The sequence below is a fragment of the Tachyglossus aculeatus genome, chromosome 2 (assembly GCF_015852505.1).
Source record: "Tachyglossus aculeatus isolate mTacAcu1 chromosome 2, mTacAcu1.pri, whole genome shotgun sequence".
Lineage (NCBI taxonomy): Eukaryota > Metazoa > Chordata > Mammalia > Monotremata > Tachyglossidae > Tachyglossus > Tachyglossus aculeatus.
This window is the reverse complement of record NC_052067.1, coordinates 173733862-173760087: the sequence shown is the minus strand read 5'-3', so window position 1 is coordinate 173760087 and position 26226 is coordinate 173733862. Positions and strand designations below refer to the sequence as shown.

The window sequence follows — 26226 nt, the reverse complement described above, 5'->3', positions numbered from 1 at the left end:
CGGGCTCTTCTCCACAGGCCACGCAGCTTCTCTGTTTATAATAATAATAATAATGATGGCATTTATTAAGCGCTTACTATGTGCAAAGCACTGTTCTAAGCGCTGGGGAGGTTACAAGGTGATCAGGTTGTCCCACGTGGGGCTCACAGTCTCAATCCCCATTTTCCAGATGAGGTAACTGAGGCCCAGAGAAGTGAAGTGACTTGCCCAAAGTCACACAGCTGACAATTGGCAGAGCCGGGCTTTGAACCCATGACCTCTGACTCCAAAGCCCGGGCTCTTCTCCACTGAGCCACGCTGCTTCTCAATGTGATGTTTATCTCAATGTTTATCTTACATCCACCCCAGCATTTAGCACAGGGCTGGGCACACGACTTGACAAACTCTCCTCGTCAGCGATAGAGAAACAAAGGCAAAACTCTGACTCCAGGCCGATCCGGCCGCTTGCTTCCATTCGCTTGTATTTATTGAGCGCTTACTGTGAGCGGACCATTATAATAATAATAATAATGATGGCATTTGTTAAGCGCTTACTATGTGCCAAGCACTGTTCTAAGCGCTGGGGGAGATACAAGGTAATCAGGTTGTCCCACGTGGGGCTCGCGGTCTCAATCCCCATTTTACAGATGAGGGAACTGAGGCACAGAGAAGTGAAGTGACTTGCCCAAGGTCACACAGCCGATTAGTGGTGGAGGCGGAATTAGAACCCACAACCTCTGACTCCCAAGCCTGGGCTCTTGCCACTAGGCCAGGCTGCTTCTCCCAGGACTGTGCTAAGCAATTGAGAAAGTACAATTCAACAATGAACAGAGACATTCCCTGCCCACAGCAAGCTTACAGCCTGGGGGAGGGGGAGACAGACAGTAATAAAAATAAAATAAAACAAATAATGGCATTTGTTAAGCGCTTACTATGTGCAAAGCACTGTTCTAAGCGCTGGGGGGATACAAGGTGATCTGGTTGTCCTGCTTGGGGCTCACAATCATCCCCATTTTACACGAGGTGACTGAGACTCCGAGAAGTTAAGTGACTTGCCCAAGGTCACACAGCAGACATGTGGCGGAGCCGGAACTCGAACCCATGACCTCTGACTCCAAAGCCCGGGCTCTGTCCACTGAGCCACGCTGCTCCTCTTTAATACAAATAAAGAAAATGACGGATGTGGACATACTAACCAATCAATCAATCAATCGTATTTATTGAGCGCTTACTATGTGCAGAGCACTGTACTAAGCGCTTGGGAAGTACAAATTGGCAACACATAGAGACAGTCCCTACCCAACAGTGGGCTCACAGTCTAAAAGGGGGAGACAGAGAACAGAACCAAACATACCAACAAAATAAAATAAATAGGATAGAAATGTACAAGTAAAATAAATAAATAAATAAATAAATAGAGTAATAAATATGTACAACCATATATACATATATACAGGTGCTGTGGGGAAGGGAAGGAGGTAAGATGGGGGGATGGAGAGGGGGACGAGGGGGAGAGGAGGGAAGGGGCTCAGTCTGTATACTAATAATAATGGTATTTATTAAGCTCTTACTATGTGTCAAGCACTGTTCTAAGCGCTGGGTAATAATCATAATAATAATGACGGCATTTATTAAGCGCTTACTATGTGCAAAGCACTGTTCTAAGCGCTGGGGAGGTTCCAAGGTGATCAGGTTGTCCCACAGGGGGCTCACAGTCTTCATCCCCATTTATTTTACAGATGAGGGAACTGAGGCCCAGAGAAGTGAAGTGAGTTGCCCAAAGTCACCCAGCTGACCAGTGGCAGAGCCGGGATTTGAACCCACGACCTCTGACTCCCAAGCCCGGGCTCGTTCCACTGAGCCACGCTGCCTCTTTAAGTGCTTTGGGGTTGGGAAGGGGAAACTTACTGTTCATTGACGACGAAGATGCAGTTGTCCTGGGAGGGCTGGCCCGAGATGGGATGTCTGCAGCTCACTTTCCGCTCATTGTGACTGGAAGGACGGAAGAGAAAAGTAGTTCAGTAGTCCCTTGGCCCCAGGGTCAGTCCATTTCAGGCAAATAATAATGATAATAACGATAATAATAATAATAATAATCATGGTCTTTCATTCATTCATTCGTTCAGTTGTACTTATTGACCGCTTCCTGTGTGCAAAGTATATATTCACTTGTATATATGTTTGTACACATTTTTTACTCTATTTATTTATTTATTTTATTTGTACATATCTATTCTATTTATTTTATTTTGTTAGTATGTTTGGTTTTGTTCTCTGTCTCCCCCTTTCAGACTGTGAGCCCGCTGTTGGGTAGGGACTGTCTCTAGCTGTTGCCAATTTGTACTTCCCAAGCGCTTGGTACAGTGCTCTGCACATAGTCAGCGCTCAATAAATATGATTGATGATGATGATGATGATGATGCAAAGCACTGTACTGAGCACTCGGGAGAGCCCAAGAGAACAAAAACCAGACACGTTCCCGGCCCGCAACGAGCTCACAGTCAAGAGTCGGAGACGCTCATTAATATACGTGAGTGAATAAATAAACAAATGGAAGATATACTTATAAATGTAAGTTTTGGGGGTATTTTTTATGCGCTTACTGTGTGTCAAGCACTGTACTAAGCACTGGGGTGGGTATAAGCAAACTGATTTGCACAATCCCCGTTTTACAGAGAGGGAACTGAGGCCCAGAGAAGTGAAGTGACTCTCCCAAGGCCACACAGCAGACAATAGTGTTGAACAGAGATTCGTGAGCCCTCGGTGGGACAGGGACGGTATCTGACCTGATGATGATGATGATGATGGTATTTGTTATGAACGTACTATGTGCCAAGCACTGTTCTAAGCACTGAGGTAGATACAAGGGAATCAGGTTGCCCCATGTGGGGCTCACAGTCTTCATCCCCATTTTCCAGATGAGGTCACTGAGGCCCAGAGAATAATAATAATAATAATAATAATAATGATGGCATTTATTAAGCGCTTACTATGTGCAAAGCACTGTTCTAAGCGCTAGGGAGGTTACAAGGTGATCAGGTTGTCCCTCGGTGGGCTCACAGTCTTCATCCCCATTTTCCAGATGAGGTCACTGAGGCCCAGAGAATAATAATAATAATAATGGCATTTATTAAGGGCTATGTGCAAAGCAATGTTCTAAGCGCTAAGGAGGTTACAAGGTGATCAGGTTGTCCCTCGGTGGGCTCACAGTCTTCATCCCCATTTTCCAGATGAGGTCACTGAGGCCCAGAGAATAATAATAATAATAATGGCATTTGTTAAGGGCTATGTGCAAAGCAATGTTCTAAGCGCTAAGGAGGTTACAAGGTGATCAGGTTGTCCCTCGGTGGGCTCACAGTCTTCATCCCCATTTTCCAGATGAGGTCACTGAGGCCCAGAGAATAATAATAATAATAACGGCATTTGTTAAGGGCTATGTGCAAAGCAATGTTCTAAGCGCTAAGGAGGTTACAAGGTGATCAGGTTGTCCCTCGGTGGGCTCACAGTCTTCATCCCCATTTTCCAGATGAGGTCACTGAGGCCCAGAGAATAATAATAATAATAATAATGGCATTTGTTAAGGGCTATGTGCAAAGCAATGTTCTAAGCGCTAAGGAGGTTACAAGGTGATCAGGTTGTCCCTCGGTGGGCTCACAGTCTTCATCCCCATTTTACAGATGAGGGAACTGAGTTACAGAGACGTGAAGTGACTTGCCCAAGATCACACAGCTAACAACTGGCGGAGCCAGGGTTTGAACCAATGACCTCCGACTCCAAAGCCCGGGCTCTTTCCACTGAGCCACGCTGCTAAACTGTTGAGAGGACGGTACGCCAGAGGTGATAGACAAGTTCTCTGCCCCCTTTTAGACTGTGAGCCCACTGTTGGGTACGGACTGTCTCTATACGTTGCCAACTTGTACTTCCCAAGCGCTTAGTACAGTGCTCTGCACACAGTAAGCGCTCAATAAATACGATTGATTGATTGATTGATTGATTGCCCACAAGGTACCCAGGCAAGGGCACTTCCTGGCCTGGCCCATCCGTGAGCCACAAGCTTCCTGTGGGATCGTGGGAGGCAGCGTGGCTCAGTGGAGAGAGCCCGGGCTTTGGAGTCCGAGGTCATGGGTTCAAATCCTAGCTCCGCCAATTGTCAGCTGTGTGACTTTGGGCAAGTCACTTAACTTCTCTGAATAAACATATTTATTACTCTATTTATTTATTTATTTATTTAACTTGTACATTTCTATCCTATTTATTTTATTTTGTTGGTATGTTTGGTTCTGTTCTCTGTCTCCCCCTTTTAGACTGTGAGCCCACTGTTGGGTAGGGACTGTCTCTATGTGTCGCCAATTTGTACTTCCCAAGCGCTTAGTACAGTGCTCTGCACATAGTAAGCGCTCAATAAATACGATTGATTGATTGATTCTCTGGGCCTCAGTTACCTCATCTGTAAAATGGGGGTTAAGAATGTGAGCCCCCTGTGGGACCACCTGATCACCTTGTAACCTCCCCAGCGCTTAGAACAGGGCTCTGCACATAGTAAGCGCTTAATAAATGCCATTATTATTATTATTATTATTATTATCCTTTATGGGTGGGCGGACGGACGGAAGGACGGACGGATGGACGGACGGATGGATGGATGGTAGAGAAGCAGATGGCTTAGTGGAAAGATCCCAGGCTTGGAAGTCAGAGGTCGTGGGTTCTAATCCCAGCTCCGCCACTTGTTAGCTGTGTGACTTTGGGCAGCAAGTCACTTACCTTCTCTGTGCCTCAGTTCCCTCATCTATAAAATAGGGATTGAGACTGTGAGCCCCACCTGGGACAACCTGAACACCTGGTATCCCTTCAGCGCTTAGAACAGGGCTTTGTACGTAGTAGGCGCTTAATACTATTATTATTATTGAAATAATAAGGATAGAGCGGGCCAGGCTCTCTCCTCCACGGTGGAGGCCCCTCTGTTGCCAACTTGTACTTCCCAAGTGCTTAGTCCAGTGCTCTGCACACAGTAAGCGCTCAATAAATACGACTGATTGATTGATTGACTGGTCTGAGCACGGGCCGAGGCCGAGCCCAATTAGCCGGGAATCGGCGGAGGTGGGAGGGTGTGGTGTCAGGGAAGCAAAGGTAGGGGAACTGAGGAAAGGAGAAGTGGGGGTCACATCGTCATCATCATCAATCGTATTTATTGAGCGCTTACTATGTGCAGAGCACCGTACTAAGCGCTTGGGAAGTACAAATTGGCAACATACAGAGACGGTCCCTACCCAACAGTGGGCTCACAGTCTAAAAGGGGGAGGCAGAGAGCAAAACCAAACATACCAAGAAAATAAAATGAATAGATATGTACAAGTAAAATAAATAAATAAATAAATAGAGAAATAAATATGTACAAACATATATACAATCCCATTAAGGGCTGATTTCCTCCCCTGGGTTGTAAATCCTGAGGGGCAGAAACAGGCCCTTTCCTTTCTTCTGAGCTTATCCTGTTTACTCGTTTCGTTTTGTTGTCTGTCTCCCCCTCTTCTAGCCTGTGAGCCCACCGTTGGGTAGGGATCGTCTCTATCTGTTGCTGCATTGGACTTTCGAAGCGCTTAGTACAGTGTTTTGCACACAGTAACAGACACCCATCGATCCATTCCCGCTTCCCGGATGCAGGGCGCCGGGCCCTGGTGCTTTTTTTCCAAGACGTGGAAAAGGCTACACCCCCAAAGCGGCTGGCTTCCTCGCGCCCCGGCCATCCAAATCTAACCGTGTCTCCCCCGGACCCCGAGAGCGAAGCTCCGGCCTCTCCCTGCCCTGCCTTCGGGTTTCCAAGGAAACAAGGACACGGAGAACGTTTTTCCGGCGATAAAATATTCCCACCGGACCCCCCTGGCTCTGCACAGCTCCCACACCCACGAGCGCTACCTGGACTTGCCTGGGGCTCCGAGGGACCCTTCGTCCCCCGAGCTGGGGTTCTCGTTGTCACCCCCAAACTCTCCCAATTTGCCAAAAACTGTTATGGTATTAGTTAGGTGCCTACTGTGTGTCGGGCCCTATATTAAGCACCAGGGTAGAGACCCCATCTTGGGGAAGCAGCGAGGCTCGGTGGAAAGAGCACACGCTTGGGAGTCCGAGGATTTGGGATCTAATCCCGGCTCCGCCACTTGTCTGCTGTGTGACTCTGGGCAAGTCACTTCACTTCTCTGCGCCTCAGTTCCCTCATCTGGAAAATGGGGGTTGACCGCGAGCCCCCTGTGGGACAACCTGATCGCCCTGTAACCTCCCCAGCGCTTGGAACAGTGCTTTGCACATAGTAAGCGCTTAATAAATGCCATCATTATAAGCCGCTTCATCATCATCATCATCGATCGTATTTATTGAGCGCTTACTGTGTGCAGAGCACTGTACTAAGCGCTTGGGAAGTACAAGTTGGCAACATCTAGAGACGGTCCCTACCCAAAAGTGGGCTCACAGTCTAAAAGGGGGACTAGCCACTTCCCTGGGCCTCAGTTACCTTGTCTGTAAAATGGGGATTAAAACTATGAGCTCCCTGTGGGACAACCTGATTACCTTGTATCTACCCCAGTGTTTAGAACAGTGCTCGGCACATAGTAAGCACTTAACAAATACTATATTTCTTATTATTATTGTCATTATTATCATTATTATTAAGCTACTCAGGTTGCACCCAGTCCCCATCTGTTGGGTAGGGACTGTCTCTATATGTTGTCAACTTGTATTTCCCAAGTGCTTAGTACAGTGCTCTGCACACAGTAAGCGCTCAATAAATACGATTGATTGATTGATTGATCACAATCTAAGTACTGAATCGCCACTGTACAGTTGAGGAGACTAAGGGGCCGAGAAGTGAAACGACTTGCTCAAGGTCACCCAGCAGACGAGCGGCCGAGCCGGAATTCGAACCCAGGTCCTTCTGACTCCTTCCCGTTGACCCCTCAAGGTCAGAGGACTGTAAGCTCACTGTGGGTGGGAAACATATCTGGTATAATGTCATGTCGTACCCACAAAGAGGTTAGGCCAGTGCTCTGCACCCAGTAAGCGCTCAATATATACCATTGACTTGACTGAGTGATATGCTTACACTCTGTCCATTAATAATAATAATAATAATAATAGCATTTATTAAGTGCTTACTATGTGCAAAGCACTGTCCTAAGCGCTGGGGAGTTTACAAGGTGATCAGGTTGTCCCACGGGGGGCTCACAGTCTTCAACCCCATTCTCCAGATGAGGTAACTGAGGCCCAGAGAAGTGAAGTGACTTGCCCAAAGTCACCCAGCTGACAAGTGGCGGAGCCGGAATTTGAACCCATGGCCTCTGACTCCAAAGCCCGTGCTCCTTCCACTGAACCATGCGTCATTCAGTCGTATTTACTGAGCGATTCCTGCGTGCAGAGCACTGTACTAAACACTTGGAAAGCAAAATTCAGGAACAAAAAGGGACAATCTCTGCCCACACCAAGCTCACAGTCTAGAAGGGGGGAGACGGACATCAAAACAAGCCAACAGGCATCAATAGCATCAATATAAACAATCAATCGATCGATCGATGGTATGTATTGAGCGCTAATTGTGTGCAGGACACTGGACGAAGGGCTTGGGAAAGTACAAGCCCATGGGGTTGGTGGAATCTGTAAATTTGACCGATCAATCGCTCGACAGATAACAATAATAATAATCAATCAATCAATCAATCAATCGTATTTATTGAGCGCTTACTATGTGCAGAGCACTGTACTAAGTGCTTGGGAAGTACAAATTGGCAACACATAGTAATAATAATGATGGTATTTGTTAAGCGGTTACTAGGTGCAAAGCACAGTTCTGTAATAATAATAATAACAATAATAATGATAATAATAATGACATTTATTAAGCGCTTACTATGTGCAAAGCACCGTTCTAAGCGCTGGTGAGGTTACAAGGCGATCAGGTTGTCCCCCATGGGGCTCACAGTCAATCCCCATTTTACAGGTGAGGTAACTGAGGCACAGAGAAGTCAAGTGACTTGCCCAAGGACACACAGCTGACAATTAGTGGAGCCGGGATTCGAACCCAGGACCTCTGACTCCAAAGCCCGGGCTCACTCCGCTGAGCCACGCTGCTTCTCTAAGCAGTTCTAAGCGCTGGGGAGGTTACAAGGTGATCAGGTTGTCCCGCAAGGCGGGGGGGGGGGCTCGCTCACAGTTTTGATCCCCATTTTCCAGATGAGGTACTGAGGCACAGACAAGTTAGGTGAGTTGTCCAAGGTCACAGAGCTGAGAGTTGGCGGAGCCGGGATTTGAACCCATGACCTCTGACTCCAGAGCCCGGGCTCTTTCTGCTGAGCCACGCTGCTTCGCAAGAGATCCTTGAGAGATCAAGGAGGCTTCTCGGGTTGGCCTCTCCGCCCCTTTGGGTCTGGGCCAGTGGGTGGGCGCCCCGGGGAAGCTCTTCTTCTCAGCGCTTCGTCCGGACTACTGTCAGGCCCCCACCGGGCACTTGGTCCCCACCTCCAAAGCCTCATCGAAAGCCCGTCTCCCCCAGCAGGCCTTCCCTGACTAAACCCCACTTTTCCTCATCTCCCGCTCCCTTCTACGTCCCCCTGACTCGTTCCCTTTCCCCAATCAATCAATCAATCGTATTTATTGAGCGCTTACTGTGTGCAGAGCACTGTACTAAGCGCTTGGGAACATATAGAGACAGTCCCTACCCAACAGTGGGCTCACAGTGGGCTCACCCCCCCTCCCAGCCCCACGGCTCTTATGTCGAGATCTCTCATTTTATTGACTTGTATTGCTGTCTGTCTCCCCCTTCTAGACTTAAAGCCCGTTGTGGGCAGGGAATGTCACTGTTTATTGTTGTATTGTACTCTCCCAAGTGCTTAGCGATAATAATAATAATGATGGTGGCATTTATTAAGCGCTTACTATGTGCAGAGCACTGTTCTAAGCGCTGGGGAGGTTACAAGGGGATCAGGTTGTCCCAGAGGGGGCTCACGGTCTTCATAGAGAAGCAGCGTGGCTCAGTGGAAAGAGCATGGGCTTTGGAGTCAGAGGTCACGGGTTCGAATCCCGGCTGCGCCGCTTGTCAGCTGTGTGACTTTGGGCAAGTCACTTCACTTCTCTGGGCCCCAGTTCCCTCATCTGTCAAATGGGGATTAAGACTGTGAACCCCCTGTGGGACAACCTGATTGCCTTGTAACCTCCCCAGAGCTTAGAAGAGTGCTTTGCACATAGTAAGTGTTTAATAAATGTCATTATTGTTATTATTATTATCCCCATTTTACCGATGGATTTTACCCATTTTACCGGGCTCAGTGGAAAGAGCCCGGGCTTTGGAGTCAGAGTCATTTTACTGAGGCCCAGAGAAGTTAAGTGACTTGCCCAAAGTCACACAGCTGACAATTGGCGGAGCCGGGATTTGAACCCCTGACCTCTGACTCCAAAGCACGTGCTCTTTCCACTGAGCCACACTACTTCCCCCAATTATAGTACAGTGCTCTATAATTATTATCACGGTCTTCTAGACTGTGAGCCCGTTGATGGGTAGGGACCGTCTCTATATGTTGCCAACCTGTACATCAATCAATCAATCGTATTTATTGAGTGCTTACTGTGTGCAGAGCACTGTACTAAGCGCTTGGGAAGTACAAGTTGGCAACATATACAGTCCCTACCCAACAGTGGGCTCACAGTCTAAAAGCTTGGCCATTGCTATTCTTTTTATGGCATTTGCTAAGTGCTTACTATGTGCCAAGCACTGTACTAAGCACTGGGGTAGTTACAATCTACTCAGTTTGGACACAGTCCCCAAGCGCTTAGTACAGGGTTCTGCACACAGTAAGCGCTCAATAAATACGACTGAATGAATCAATGAATGATGATGGCATTTGTTAAGCACTTACTGTGTGCCAAGCACTGTACTGAGCGCTGGGGTGGATACAAGCAAACGGGGTTGGACACAGTCCCCGTCCCCTATGGGGCTCACAGTCTCAATCCCCATTTTCCAGATGAGGGAACCGAGGCCCAGAGAAGCCAAGTGACTTGCCCAAGGTCACACTGCAGATGAGCGGCAGAGCCGTGATCCGAACCGAATGAATGGAGGGCGGCTTAGTACAGTGCTCTGCGCACAGTAAGTGCTCAATAAATACGACAATGAATGAATGAATGAATGGGGGGTTGACTCGCAGGACTTTCTGGGCAGCGGGAGCGATTGGGCCTGGATAACTATGTCGGGAAGACCCCCGGGAAGCGTCTGGAGCCAGTTGGGGCCAGATACCGCCGGCCCCGGCCTGTCTCTCCTGACCAGGAAGCTGGACGCCTTAAAACAGCCGAGCCTCTGGCTGGGGTGGGGAATGTGTCTGTTCATTCATTCATTCATTCATTCATTCATTTGTATTTATTGAGCGCTTACTGTGTGCAGAGCACTGTACTAAGCGCTTGGGAAGTACAAGTTGGCAACATATAGAGACAGTCCCTACCCAACAGTGGGCCCACAGTCTAGAAGGGGGAGCCAGAGAACAAAACCAAACATATTTACAGAATCAAATAAATAGAATAAATATGTACAAGTAAAATGAATAGAGTAATAAATACGTACAAACATATATACATCTATACAGGTGCTGTGGGGAAGGGAAGGAGGTAAAATGGGGGGGATGGAGAGGGGGGCGAGGGGGAGAGGAAGGAAGGGGCTCAGTCTGGGAAGGCCTCCTGGAGGAGGTGAGCTCTCAGCAGGGCCTTGAAGGGAGGAAGAGAGCTAGCTTGGCGGATGGGCAGAGGGATTGGGGGCATTCCGGGCCCGGGGGATGACGTGGGCCGGGGGTCGATGGCGGGACAGGCGAGAACGAGGTACGGTGAGGAGATCAGCGGCGGAGGAGCGGAGGGTGCGGGCTGGGCTGGAGAAGGACAGAAGGGAGGGGAGGTAGGAGGGGGCGAGGGGATGGATGGACAGCCTGGAAGCCCAGGGTGAGGAGTTTCTGACTAATGCGCAGATTGATTGGTAGCCACTGGAGATTTCTATTCATTCATTCATTCTGTTCATTCATTCATTCTGTTCATTCATTCATTCATTCAATCGTATTTATTGAGCACCTACTGTGTGCAGTGCACTGGACTAAGCACTTAGGAAGTACAAGTTGGCAACATATAGAGATGGTCCCCACCCACCAACGGGTTCACAGTCTAGGAGGGGGAGACAGACAACAAAACATGTAGACAGGTGTCAAAATCGTCTAGAAGACCAGACTGTGAGCCCATTGTTGGGTAGGGACCGTCTCTATATGTTGCCAACTTGTGCTTCCCAAGCGCCTAGTACAGTGCACTGCACACAGTAGGCGCTCAATAAATACGACTGAATGAATGAATGAAGAGAAGGGGGAGACTACGTGCTTCTGCCACTTGTCAGCTGGGTGACTTTGCTTAAGTCATTTAACTTTTTTAGACTGTGAGCCCACTGTTGGGTAGGGACCGTCTCTATATGTTGCCAACTTGGGCTTCCCAAGCGCTTAGTACAGTGCCCTGCACACAGTAAGCGCTCAATAAATACGACTGATTGATTGATTAACTTCTCTGTGCCTCAGTTACCTCATCTGAAAAGTGGGGATTAAGATTGTGAGCCCGACATGGGACAACCTGATCACCTTGTATCTCCCGGCGCTTAGAACGGTGCTTTGCACATAGTAAGCGCTTAACAAATACCATTATTATTATTATTATTATTATTATTATTATAGTGCAGTGCTGTGCACACAGTGAGCACCCAAGAAATACAACCAACAGCGCACGATCGCCTTTTGGGTGAGGCCGGTCCCCTGAACCGGGCCGGGTACCCGCCCCTGACTCACACACAAGGATGGACACACACACACACACACACACACACACACACCCCACACACACACACATGCACACGAGACAGAGGCGTGCTTGCCACATGTTTTCCATCAGACCCCTTGGAAGCTGCCAAGCTCAATGCACACAGCCGGAGAGGAAAAGTCCGCATCAGCAACTTCGGCTCTTGGCTTCCGCCCCGCTCCCGGGATCCCGTGGGATTCCGGGAGAATCCGGGCAGGGAATCCCGGGGGATGGCGGCGGCCCGTCGCCCCCAGCCTCCACCCCCCGAGTTCCCGAAAACACTGGACGGGGGCAGAGGCTGAAGCAGCCCTGGTGACGTGACCCTTTCCAAAGACTGAGTTTTCGGGACACCCATCATCATCTTCCACCCAGACGTCGAAAACAAAAGTCAGGAAAAGACTGCCCGCCAACCGCAACAACAGTTGGGAAAAAAAGGGAATGGAACAGCGTAGCTTGGCTTTTGCCTACTGATAATAATAATAATAATAATAATAATGGCATTTATTAAGCGCTTACTACATGCAAAGCACTGTTGTAAGTGCTGGGGAGGATACAAGGTGATCAGGTTGTCCCACGGGGGGGGCTCCCAGTCTTAACCCCCATTTTAAAGATGAGGGAACTGAGGCACAGAGATAAGTAATAATAATAATAATGGCATTTATTAAGCACTTACTATGTGCAGAGCACTGTTCTAAGCGCTGCCTGTTCTAAGCGCTGACTTGCCCAAAGTCACACAGCTGATAAGTGGCTGAGCCGGAATTCGAACACATGACCTCTGACTCCCAAGCCTGTGCTCCTTCCACTGAGCCACGCTGCTGTATTTCTTTCCGCCAAAGTAGGAGGAAAACCACATTCAAAATGATGGCGTTTTAAATGTCTCATTCCCAAATAATAAGAATAATAATGATGGTATTTGTTAAGCGCTTACTATGTGCGAAGCGCTGTTCTAAGCACTGGGGGGGTCACAAAGTGATCAGGTTGTCCCATGTGGGGCTCACAGTCTCAATCCTCATTTTACAGATGAGGGAACTGAGGCCCAGATACGCTGTCTCTCCCCACTTCAGTCTATACTTCACTCTGCTGCCCAGATCATCTTCGTGCAGGAACGCTCTGGGCATCATCATCATCAATCATATTTATTGAGCGCTCACTGTGTGCAGAGCACTGTACTAAGCATTTGGGAAGTACAAGTTGGCAACATATAGAGACAGTCCCTACCCAACAGTGGGCTCACAATCTAAAAGGGGGAGACAGAGAACAAAACCAAACATACTAACAAAATAAAATAAATAGAATAGATACGCACAAGTAAAATAAATAGAGTAATAAATATGTACAAACATATATACATATATACGGGTGCTGTGGGGAGGGGAAGGAGGTAAGATGGGGGGGATGGAGAGGGGGACGAGGGACATGTCACTCCCCTCCTCAAAAATCTCCAGTGGCTGCCTGTCAACCGATGAATCAAGCAAAAACTCCTCACTCTTGGCTTCAATCAATCATATATATATATATATATATATATATATGATTATATGTATAATCCCCCCCCCCTTTTAGACTGTGAGCCCACTGTTGGGTAGGGACTGTCTCTATATGTTGCCAATTTGTACTTCCCAAGCACTTAGTACAGTGCTCTGCACATAGTAAGCGCTCAATAAATACGATTGATGATGATGATAATGATATATATGTGCAGATTTATTACTTGTACATATTTACTATTCTACTTATTTTGTTAATGATGTGCATATAGCTTTAATTCTATTTGTTCTGACGATTTTGACACCTGTCTCCATGTGTTGTTTTGTTGTCTGTCTCCCCCTTCCAGACTGTGAGCCCGTTGTTGGGTAGGGACCGTCTCCATCATCATCATCATCAATCGTATTTATTGAGCACTTACTATGTGCAGAGCACTGGACTAAGCGCTTGGGAAGTACAAATTGGCAACATATAGAGACAGTCCCTACCCAACAGTGGGCTCACAGTCTAAAAGTCTCTATATGTTGCCAACTTGTACTTCCCAAGCGCTTAGCACAGTGCTCCGCACACAGTCAGCGCTCAATAAATACGACTGAATCAGTGAATGAATATTGTACTCTCCCAAGCGCTTAGTACAGCGCCTTGCTATCGGTAAGCACTCAATAAATATGATTTATAACAATAATAATAATAACACTCACAGATGGTGAGCCCCTCCAGAGACAGGGTAGGTGTCTAATACTCCCCCCGCCCCACCCCGGATAGACTCTTTCCCAGCACTCTGCACAGTGCTCTGCACAAAGTAAACACTTCATACAATTACTTCTATCACTAAATACCATCACTATGACATTGGGGAGAGGCAAAGAAACGGACGTTCTGGAAATCAAAAGGGGAGCATCGGCGCTCAATAAATGCGATTGAATGAATGAACTGAACGAATGAATGAGGTGACGTGCCCAAGGTCACACAGCTGACAAGCGGCGGAGTCAGGATTAGAACCCTCGACCTTCTGACTCCCAAGCCTGAGCTCTTTCCACTGAGCCACGCTGCCTCTCAAATTATGGTCGAGGCGTGTTTGACGGCTTTTTTTTCCGGAGAGGAGTCTCTCAAAGTATTCATAGAGACCGCCCCCCTCCTTACCGCTCCCCTCCCAAATCCGGGACCAGGAAATATGACGACGGGTCAGCAGTTCTGCCGGCAGCAACTCGATACTTTGAAATCAACCCTAAAAACCAGACAGAGCTCCGCTTGGAATTCCGAGTTGGTAATCTCTGGGAGAAATGATAAAGTCGGCCTGTGGCTTCACTTTCTCCGGAGCGTGTCGTTAAACGGGAATGATTCCCGGAGGGATGGGGCTTCACTTTTCCATTAAAATAAAGAAGATAGAAACTGGGTCACTAAAATCCCATATCATTGCCTGAATGAGCACTATTTATGCATTCAAGCAATGTGTGGGACGGGGGCTGTGTCTGATGAGTATCTGGTGTGATAATAATAATAATAATGATGATGTTGGCATTTTTTAAGCACTTACTACGTTGCAAGCACTGTTCTAAGCGCTGGGAGAGATACAAGGCAATCGGGTTGCCCCACGTAGGGCGCAGAGTCTTCATCCCCATTTGGCAGATGAGGGAACTGAGGCCCAGGGAAGTGAAGTGAATTGTCCAAAGTCACACAGCTGACAAGTGGCAGAGCCAGGATTAGAACCCACAACCTCTGACTCCCAAGCCCGGACTGTTGAAACTAAGCCACGCTGTTTCATAATAATAATAATAATAATAATAGCGGTATTTGTTCATCGCTTAACTATGCGTCAGGCACTGTACTAACCGCTGGGGTGGATACAAGTAAATTAGGTTGGACACAGTCCCTGTCTCACATTCATTCATTCATTCATTCATTCATTCATATTTATTGAGCACTTACTGTGTGCAGAGCACTGTACTAAGCGCTTGGGAAGTACAAGTTGGCAACACATACAGATGGTCCCTACCCAACAACGGGCTCACATGTGGCTCACAATCTCAATCCCCATTTTACAGATGAGGGAACTGAGGCCCAGAGAAGTGACACGACTTGCCCAAAGTCACACAGCTGACAAGTGGCAGAGCCAGGATTAGAACCCACGACCTCTGACACCCAAGCCCGGGCTCTTGAAACTAAGCCATGCTGTTTCATAATAATAATAATAATAATAATAGTGGTATTTGTTCATCGCTTAACTATGTGTCAGGCACTGTACTAACCGCTGGGGTGGATACAAGTAAATTAGGTTGGACACAGTCCCTGTCCCACATTCATTCATTCATTCTTCATTCATTCATTCATTCAATCATATTTATTGAGCGCTTACTGGGTGCAGAGCACTGTACTAAGTGCTTGGGAAGTACAAGTTGGCAACATATACAGATGGTCCCTACCCAACAACGGGCTCACATGTGGCTCACAATCTCAATCCCCATTTTACAGATGAGGGAACTGAGGCCCAGAGAAGTGACACGACTTGCCCAAAGTCACACAGCTGACAAGTGGCAGAGCCAGGATTAGAACCCACGACCTCTGACTCCCAAGCCCGGGCTCTTGAAACTAAGCCATGCTGTTTCATCATCATCATCATCATCATCATCATCATAATAATAATAATAATAATGATATTTGTTCATCGCTTAATTATGTGTCAGGCACTGTACTAACCGCTGGGGTGGATACAAGTAAATTAGGTTGGACACAGTCCCTGTCCCACATTCATTCATTCATTCAATCATATTTATTGAGCACTTACTGTGTGCAGAGCACTGTACTAAGCGCTTGGGAAGCACAAGTTGGCAACACATACAGATGGTCCCTACCCAACAACGGGCTCACATGTGGCTCACAATCTCAATCCCCATTTTACAGATGAGGGAACTGAGGCCCGGAAGAGTGACACGACTTGCCCAAGGTCACACAGCAGAGAAAGGACGGAGCCGGGATTAGAACCCAGGTCCCACTGACTCCCAGGCCCGGGAGTTAAGTCAACCCCCTCGGCTGCACTGCATCCCTATTTTACCAACCATCATCAATCGTATTTATTGAGCGCTTACTATGTGCAGAGCACTGTACTAAGCGCTTGGGAAGTACAAATTGGCAACATACAGAGACAGTCCCTACCCACCAGTGGGCTCACAGTCTAAACAGGGGAGACAAAGAACAAAACCAAACATAAGAAAAAAATAAAATAAATAGAATAGATATGAGGAATCGAAGGCCCGGAGAAGTGAAGTCACGTACCCAAGGTCACACGGCCAACCCAGGTGTCAATCAATCAATCAATCGTATTTATTGAGCGCTTACTGTGTGCAGAGCACTGTACTAAGCGCTTGCGAAGTACAAGTTGCCAACAAAATTGGCAACAAGTGTCCCCCATCCCCTGCAGAAATAAAGCCGACGGCCAAAGTGGCAAGGCCGGGGCTTTACGAGACGCAGGGCCCTGCTGCCATTTCAATCCGTGGTATTTACAGAGCGCTTACTGCGCGGAGAGCATCGTACTAAACGCTTGGGAGGGAAGACTAGGACACGTTCCCTGCTCACAACGAGCTTCCAAGGGAGAGGCTGAGCTTCGCGTCTGTGTCCCGGGCCTGCCAGGAACAGGCAGGAACAAGCACGACGGAGGTCACGGGTTCAGATCCCGGCTCCGCCGCTTGTCAGCTGTGTGACTCCGGGCAAGTCACTTCACTTCTCTGGGCCTCAGTTCCCTCATCTGGAAAATGGGGATGGAGACTGTGAGCCCCGCGTGGGACAACCTGATTACCTTGTATCTACCCCAGCACCTAGAACGGTGCTTTGCACAAAGTAAGACCCAGTTTCTGTCTTCTTTATTTTAATGGAAAAGTGAAGCCCTATCCCTCCGGGAATCATTCCCGTTGAACGACACGCTCCGGGGAGAAAGTGAAGCCACCCACCCCCTGGCCCCCAGGCTGGTCCGGCCTTCCCCTCTGAGGCTCCACACTCTACTATCATCATCATCATCATCAATCGTATTTATTGAGCACTTACTATGTGCAGAGCACTGTACTAGGCGCTTGGGAAGTACAAATTGGCAACATATAGAGACAGTCCCTACCCAACAGTGGGCTCACAGTCTAAAAGGGGGAGACAGAGAACAAAACCAAACATACTAACAAAATAAAATAGAATAGATATGTACAAATAAATTAAATAAATAGAGTAAAAAAAATATGTACAAACATATATCCATATATACAGGTGCTGTGGGGAAGGGAGGGAGGTAAGATGTGGGGGGATGGAGAGGGGGACGAGGGGGAGAGGAAGGAAGGGGCTCAGTCTGGGAAGGCCTCCTGGAGGAGGTGAGCTCTCAGCAGGGCCTTGAAGGGAGGAAGAGACTACTTCGAGCCGTGGCTCCAACCCTGCTGAACTTCGCCTCGGGCAAATGACTTGTCACGCGGAGAGAGACGTGACGGCCACCCGGCCAACCACTCACCCATCTATCCACCCATCCATCCGTCAGTCCGTACATCTGACCATAATAATAATAATGATGGCATTTTTTAAGCGCTTACTATGTGCCAAGCACTGTTCAAACCACCGGGCTGGATACGCTGGGGAAGCAGCGTGGCTCAGTGGAAAGAGCCCGGGCTGTGGAGTCGGAGGTCGTGGGTTCAAATCCCGGCTCCGCCGCCTGTCAGCTGTGTGACTTTGGGCAAGTCACTTCACTTCTCTGGGCCTCCATTCCCTCGTCTGGAAAATGGGGATGAAGACTGTGAGCCCCTTGTGGGACAACTTGATTAACTTGTATCTACCCCAGCGCTTAGAACAGTGCTTGGCACATAGTAAGCGCTTGACAAATACCAACATTATTATTATTATTATTATTATTTATTATTATTACAAGGCAATCAGGCTGTCCCACATGGGGCTCACAGTCTTAACCCCCATTTTACAGATGAGGGAACTGAGGCCCAGAGAAGTTAAGTGACTTGCCCCAAGTCACACAGCAGACAAGTGGCAGAGCCGGGATTCGAACCCATGACCTCTGACTCCCAAGCCCGGGCTCTTTCCATTAAGCCACCTGCTTCTCTACCATCCAACTCTATCATCTGCTTCTCGACCATCCATCCATCCATCCACCCGTCCATCTATCCATCCATCCGTCCAACCAACCACAAAGGACGCCTCCCACGATCCCACAGGAAGCTTGTGGGCTTGGGAGCCAGAGGCCATGGGTTCGAATCCCTGCTCCACCACTTGTCAGCTGTGTGACCTTGGGCAAGCCACTTAACTTCTCTGTGCTTCAGTTACCTCACCTGTAAAATGGGGATTAACACTGTGAACCCCAAGTGGTACAACCTGATCACCTTGTATCCCCACCAGCGCTTAGAACAGTGCTTTGAACGTAGTAAGCACTTAACAAATACCATTATTATTATTATTATTATTATTATATTATTATTATTATTATTATTGTGGCTCACGGATGGGCCAGGCCAGGCCAGGAAGTGCCCTTGCCCGGATGCCTTGTGGGCAGAGAACGTGTCTATCACCTCTGGCGTACCATCCTCTCAACAGCTTAGCAGCGTGGCTCAGTGGAAAGAGCCCGGGCTTGGGAGTCAGAGGTCGTGGGTTCTAATCCCGGTTCTGCCGCTTGTCAGCTGTGGGACCCTGGGCAAGCCACTTAACTTCTCTGTGCTTCAGTTACCTCATCTGTAAAATGGGGATTAATACTGTGAGCCCCACGTGGGACAACCTGATTACCTTGTAGCTCCTCCAGTGCTTAGAACAGTGCTTGACACATAGTAAGTGCTTAACAAATACCATCATTATTATTTCTCTGTGCACGGTAAGCGCTCAGTAAATACCACCAACTGACTGATGGGCCAATTGATCATTTTTCCCCGGCGCGTTCGTGACAGAGCACCGGACAATCCGCTTTCAGCCCTGAGAGCTCACATGGCTACTTCTTCCTGGGCAACGAGGGTAGTGCGGCCATGGGTTCCAATCCCAGCTCCGTCACATTATAATAATAATAATAATAATAATAATGGCATTTATTAAGCGCTTACTATGCGCAAAGCACTGTTCTAAGCGCTGGGGAGGTTACAAGGTGATCGGGTTGTCCCACAGCGGGCTCACAGTCTCAATCCCCACTTTCCAGATGAGGTCACTGAGGGCCAGAGGAGTTAAGTGACTTGCCCAAAGTCACACAGCGGGCAATTGGTGGAGCCGGGATTTGAACCCATGACCTCTGAATCCAAAGCCCGTACCCTTTCCACTGGGCCATGCTGCTTCTTGTCTGCTGTGTGACTTTGGGCTCGTCACTTCACTTCTCAGCGCCTCAGCTCCCTCATCTGTAAAACGGGGATTGAGACCGTGAGCCCCACGTCGGGCAGGGACTGTCCAAGCTGATTGGCTTGTACCTTCCCCAGTGCTTAGAACAGTGCTTGGACCATAGGAAGCGCTTAACAAGTACTACAGTGATGATGACGATGAATCGGTCCAACTCCTGGGGCCGAAAGGACCCCACTGTATCACGGAAAATGGGGGTCGTTTTCAAGCACGCCCTTGTTTGCCAGAGACAAAGCTCCCCTTGTCCTCCAGAAAATTCACCCTGCTTCCCTTCTTCCTCCTGTGTCCTATCCCACGGCGGGGGGGATGTCCACCCGGCCGGCTGGTCCAAACAATCCTCGGAGAGAGGGCTGTTTCCCCAAGCGGCCCGGCCTGGACCCCCGACAATGGTGGCTCAGCTCGCCCAAGGCACAAGGGGCCCTCCGACCGGAGACGTTCCCCGGGGCTGAGAGACAACCGGCGGCCGGTCCTGGGCTCACGGCAATCGCTCCTTAAACGCCGTCCGATGATTCTCCATATGCTGTCGACTTCAACGTCCCAAGCGCTTAGTACAGTGCTCTGCACACAGTAAGCGCCCAATAAATACAACTGAATGAATGAATTAATTGACTGCCCACCAAGTCCACAGGCCTGCACCTGGCCAGGGAGGAGGAAGCTCTACTTCCCAGTGGGAGTTCGAGTCTGCAAGGAAAAATCACAATGATCATCAAACGTATTTATTGAGCGCCTACTGTGGGCAGAGCACTGGACTAAGCGCTTGGGAAGTACAAGTTGGCAATATATAGAGACAGTCCCTACCCAATAGTGGGCTCACAGTCTAAAAGAATGATGATAAAATCATACTAATGCTATAATAATGATAAAAATAATGGCATTTGTTAAGCGCTTACTATGTGCAAAGGACTGTTCTAAGTACTGGGGAGGATACAAGGTGATCAGGTTGTCCCACATGGATAGTCACAGTCTTCATCCCCATTTTACAGATGAGGTAACTGAGGCCCAGAGAAGTTAAGCAGAGAAGCAGCGTGGCTCAGTGGAAAGAGCCCGGGCTTTGGAGTCGGAGGTCATGGGTTCGAATCCCGGCTCCGCCACGTGTCTGCTGTGTGACCTTGGGCAAGTCACTTAACTTCTCTGAGCCTCAATTACCTCATCTGTAAATGGGGATTGACCGGGAGCCCCACGTGGGACAACCTGATCATGTTATATCCCCCCAGCGCTTAGAACAGTGCTTTGCACATAGTAAGTGCTTAACAAATGCCATTATTATTATTATTATTAAGTGACTTGCCCAAAGTCACACAGCTGACAATTGGCGGAGCCGGGATTTGAACCCATGACCTCTGACTCCAAAGCCCAGGCTCTTTCCACTGAGCCACGCTGCTTCTCTATCTAACAGATGATGCTATCTGTTAAGCAGTTCCAAGGTTTTTTTATGGTATTTGTTAAGCGCTTACTAACGTGCCAGGCATTTTTCCAAACACTGGGGTAGGGTCGGGCTCAGTCCCTGTCCCACCTGGGGCTCAGAGTCTTGATACCCATTTTACAGATGATGATCCCCATTTTACAGACACATGAGGGAACTGAGACCCAGAGAAGTAAATTGACTTGCCCAAGGCCACACAGCAGACAAGTGGCAGAGCCAGGATCAGAACCCAGGACCTTCCAACCCCCGGATCCGGGTTCTTAGTGAGAAGCAGCGTGGCTCCGTGGAAAGAGCCCGGGCTTGGGAGTCAGAGGATGTGGGTTCTAATCCCGGCTCCGCCACTTGTCTGCTGTGTGACTTTGGGCAAGTCACTTCTCTGTGCCTCAGTTACCTCATCTGTAAAATGGGGATTAAGTCTGTGAGCCCCATGCGGGACAACCTGATTTTCTTATATCTACCCCGGCGCTTAGAACAGTGCTTGGCACATAGTAAGCGCTTAACGAATACCATCATCATCATCATCATCAATCGTATTTATTGAGTGCTTACTATGTGCAGAGCACTGTACTAAGCGCTTGGGAAGTACAAATTGGCAACATATAGAGACAGTCCCTACCCACCAGTGGGCTCACAGTCTAAAAGGGGGAGACAGAGAACAAAACCAAACATACTAACAAAATAAAATAAATAGGATAGATAAGTACAAGCAAAATAAATAAATAAATAAATAGAGTAATAAATATGTACAATCATATATACATATATACAGGTAAAATATATACATCAAAATCATCAGCATCTTTCCAATAGGCCACACTGCTTCTGTTGCGGTAGACACAGTTTAATCAGGTTGGACACAGTCCCTGTCCCACATGGGGCTCACAGTCTAAGTAGGGGGGAGAATAGGTACTGAGTCCCCATTTTACGGCTGAGGAAACTGAGGCAAAGTGAAGTGACTTCGCCAAGGTCACACGGCAAGCAACTGGCAGAGACAGTATTAGAACCCAGGTCCTTCTGACTCCGGGTTCTATCCACGAGGCCACGCTGGCTCTGCGCCCATTTCTCGAGTTGCGCGTTCACGCGAGGGAGAGACCTGACCCATCCGCTGTTTTCAACCCCTGGCCTCCTCCTATTTTTTTTTTATATGGTACTTAAACCCATTCTGCACTATGAGCAAGGCCCTTCTGAGAGCTCACCTCCTCCAGGAGGCCTTCCCAGACTGAGCCCCTTCCTTCCTCTCCCCCTCGTCCCCCTCTCCATCCCCCCCATCTTACCTCCTTCCCTTCCCCACAGCACCTGTATATATGGATATATGCTTGTACATATTTTTTTACTCTATTTATTTATTTATTTTATTTGTACATATCTATTCTATTTATTTTATTTTGTTAGTATGTTTGGTTTTGTTCTCTGTCTCCCCCTTTTAGACTGAGAGCCCACTGTTGGGTAGGCACTGTCTCTATATGTTGCCAATTTGTACTTCCCAAGAGCTTAGTACAGTGCTCTGCACATAGTAAGTGCTCAATAAATACGATTGATGATGATGATGATTACTGGGTAGGGACCGTCTCTATATGTTGCCAACTTGTACTTCCCAAGCGCTTAGTACAGCGCTCTGCACACAGTAAGCGTTCAAGAAATACGACTGACTGAATGAATGAATTAGACCATTCTGCGGCTTCCCAGGAAATGAACCCCTACTCCCCATCTTTTTTTTTTTTAAGTAGTACTTGTAAAGCGCTTACTATGTTCCAGGTGCTGTACTAAGCGCTGGGATAGACAGACGCTAATCAGGTTGGACACCTATATAATAGGGATTGAGACTGTATGCCCCACATGGTTCAGGGACTGTGTCCAATCTTGTTTGCTTGTCTCCACTAAGCTCTTAGTACAGAGTCTGGTCTATAGTAAGTGCTTAACAACCATTTGGAGTCAGAGTTCATGGGTTCAAATCCTGGCTCCACCAATTGCCCGCTGTGTGACTTTGGGCAAGTCACTTAACTCCTCTGGCCCTCAGTGACCTCATCTGTAAAATGGGGGTTAAGACTGTGAGCCCCCCGTGGGACAACCTGATCACCTTGTAACCCCCCCAGCACTTAGAACAGCGCTTTGCACATAGTAAGCGCTTAATAAATGGTATCATTATTATTATTAAATCACTTCATTTCTCTGTGCCTCAGTTACCTCATCTGTAAAATGGGGGTTAAGACTGTGAGCCCCCCGTGGGACAACCTGATCACCTTGTAACCACCCCAGCACTTAGAACAGCGCTTTGCACATAGTAAGCGCTTAATAAATGGTATCATTATTATTAAGTCACTTCATTTCTCTGTGCCTCAGTTACCTCATCTGCAAAATGGGGGTTAAGACTGCGAGCCCCCTGTGGGACAACCTGATCACCTTGTAACCTCCCCAGCGCTTAGAACAGCGCTTTGCACATAGTAAGCGCTTAATAAATGGTATCATTATTATTATTATGAAGTCACTTCATTTCTCTGTGCCTCAGTTACCTCATCATCATCAATCGTATTTATTGAGCGCTTACTGTGTGCAGAGCACTGTACTAAGCGCTTGAGTTACCTCATCTGTAAAATGGGGATGAGTACTGTGAGCCCCAGGTGGGACAACCTGATTACCTTGTATCCCCCCAGCGCTTAAAACAGTGCTTCGCATGTACTAAGTGCTTAAAAAATGCCATCATTATCATTCTTATTAACAAAGGGAGCAAGTGGGAGATGCAGAAGGGAGTGGGAGAAGAGGAAAGGTGGGGGGGGGTCAGTCGTGGAAGGCCTCTTGGAGGAGATGGGCCTTCAATAAGGCTGGGAAGGGATGGGGGGAGGAATAATCTGTTGGATATGAAGAGGGAGGGCGTTCCAGGCCAGAGGCAGGATGTGGGCAACGGGTTGGCGGCGAGACAGACGAGATCGCGCTACAGTAAGAAGGTTGGCTTCACAGGAGCGGAGTGTGCGGTTTGGGTTGGAGTAGGATTGAGTCTGTGTCCGGGCCCAGGAAAACCGTTCTTAAGGAAGCCCCCCACTTTTTTCCCCGTGGCATCAGCACGGGGCCCGTTCCGGTATCCGGGGACCCGGCCAGCCCGCCTTCGCTCCGCTTCTCACCGGGACTAACGCCTCCAAAGGGCTCCCCGCTTCCCTCTGCCCCTCCTACCTCCAGAAACGGACGGCAACCGGAGGCAGCGGCGAACGACTGCCTCCTTATCCTCCTATTTTCCCTTAAAAATGCCCACAGTCTATTTGTGGCAGCCGAAGACACGCCGGAGCCATCTATTTTGAGGGCCAGAACGTTCCCCAGCTTGCGGGTGTTTGAAATAGGCCGGGCTTCTGGCCGGAACCATTTCCCCGGCAAGACGCTCTACAAGGCGGCCTTCCAGCCGGCTCCGGCCACGCTTCCCTCCGCTTCGGAAGGACGCCCGTCCGGGAGGGGAAGAGCCGCCCGACCCGCCTGTCCGCCGCTACTTGGGCGTCCCCCGGTCACACGGTGCCGGGGCCCCCGGCCTGCCGACGCCCTCGCTCTGCCGGGGCCCCGGAGCCGCGAGCCGCCCCCGGCCCCTGGCTACCTGCGGGGCGGAGAGCCGGCCTGGAGGGGAAGGGGGACGCATCCTCAGCCCGCCCCTGCCTCAGTCTACCTCAACCTGCTTCAGACCACCTCAGACTGCCTCAACCTGCTTCAGACCTCCTCAGACCACCTCAGCCCGCCTCGGCCTACCCCCGCCTCAGTCTACCTCGGCCCACATCAGACCATCTCAGCCCACCTCTGCCTGCCCCCTGCCTCAGTCTACCTCAGCCCGCCTCTGCCCACCTCAGACTGCCCCCTCCTCAGCCCACCCCTGCCTCAGCCTACCTCGGCGGGCAGGAGACCACCTCAGACCTCGCCTCAGACTGCATCAGTCCACCTCCGCCTCGGCCCGTCTCAGCCCGCCGCCGCCTGCCTCGGCCTACGTCAGACCATCTCAGCCCGCCCCTGCCTGCCCCCTGCCTCAGTCTACCTCAGCCAGCCTCTGCCCAGCTCAGACTGCCCCGTCCTCAGCCCACCTCTGCCTCAGCCTACCTCGGCGGGCATGAGACCACCTCAGACCTCGCCTCAGACAGTCTCAGCCCACCTCCGCCTCGGCCCACCTCAGCCCGCCTCCGCCTGCCTCGGCCTGCATCAGACCAACTCAGCCCGCCTCTGCCTGCCCCCTGCCTCAGTCTACCTCTGCCCACTTCAGACTGTCCCCTCCTCAGCCCACCTGTGCCTCAGCCCACCTCGGCGGGCATGAGACCACCTCAGACCTCGCCTCGGACTGTATCAGTCCACCCCCGCCTCGGTCCACCTCAGCCTGCCTCGGCCCGCGTCAGACCACCTCAGCCCGCCTCTGCCTGCCCCCTGCCTCAGTCTACCTCAGCCCACCTCAGACTGCCCCCTCCTCAGCCCACCCCTGCCTCAGCCTACCTCGGCGGGCATGAGACCACTTCAGACCTCGCCTCGGACTGTGTCGGCCCACCTCCGCCTGCCCCCTGCTCAGCCTGCCTCGGCCCACGTCAGCCCACCTCAGCCCGCCTCTACCTGCCCCCTGCCTCAGTCTCCCTCAGCCCACCTCAGGCTGCCCTCTCCTCAGCCCACCCCTGCCTCAGCCTACCTCAGCGGGCACGAGACCACCTCGGACTTCGCCTCGGCCCACCTCGGCCTGCGTCAGACCACCTCAGCCCGCCTCAGTCTACCTCGGCCCACCTCAGCCTGCCCCCTCCTCAGCCCACCCCTGCCTCAGCCTACCTCGGCGGGCATGAGACCACCTCAGACAGTCTCAGCCCACCTCGGCCCACCACCCTCCTCCTGCGGCTCGGCGACGAGTTGGCCCCTGCCCTCCTCAGGTGCGCTGGCTTTCCCGGGTGGGCACGGCGGGTGGGCACCGCGGGCGCGGGGCCGAGGGGAGGACCCGCTCACCGTGTCCATCGGAGCGGAGGCCCCTCCTGGGGTGGCGGGCCGGGGGCCGGGGCGAGGCGAGGCGGCAGCTCTGCTCCTTTGTGCGGATGGGCGCAGCCGGCCGGCCGGCCGTCGGTCCGTGTGGCAACGGGCCCGCAGTGCCGGTGGCAGGAGGCTCCCCGTCCCCGCCGTCCCCGCCCTCGCCACCCCCCCCTGACACTGGAAACCCG

The 26226-nt window shown here is 49.9% G+C and overlaps 1 protein-coding gene across 1 annotated transcript in view; it reads right to left on the bottom strand.

The window, feature by feature from the left end:
- PLEKHA5 (pleckstrin homology domain containing A5) overlaps nt 1–26226 on the bottom strand; it is a 286100-nt gene that overhangs the window by 151756 nt on the left and 108118 nt on the right. Inside the window, exon 4 of the mRNA XM_038765775.1 lies at nt 1888–1971. The gene's annotated coding sequence lies outside the window, so the exon portion shown is untranslated. The remainder of the gene's footprint in view (nt 1–1887; nt 1972–26226) is intronic.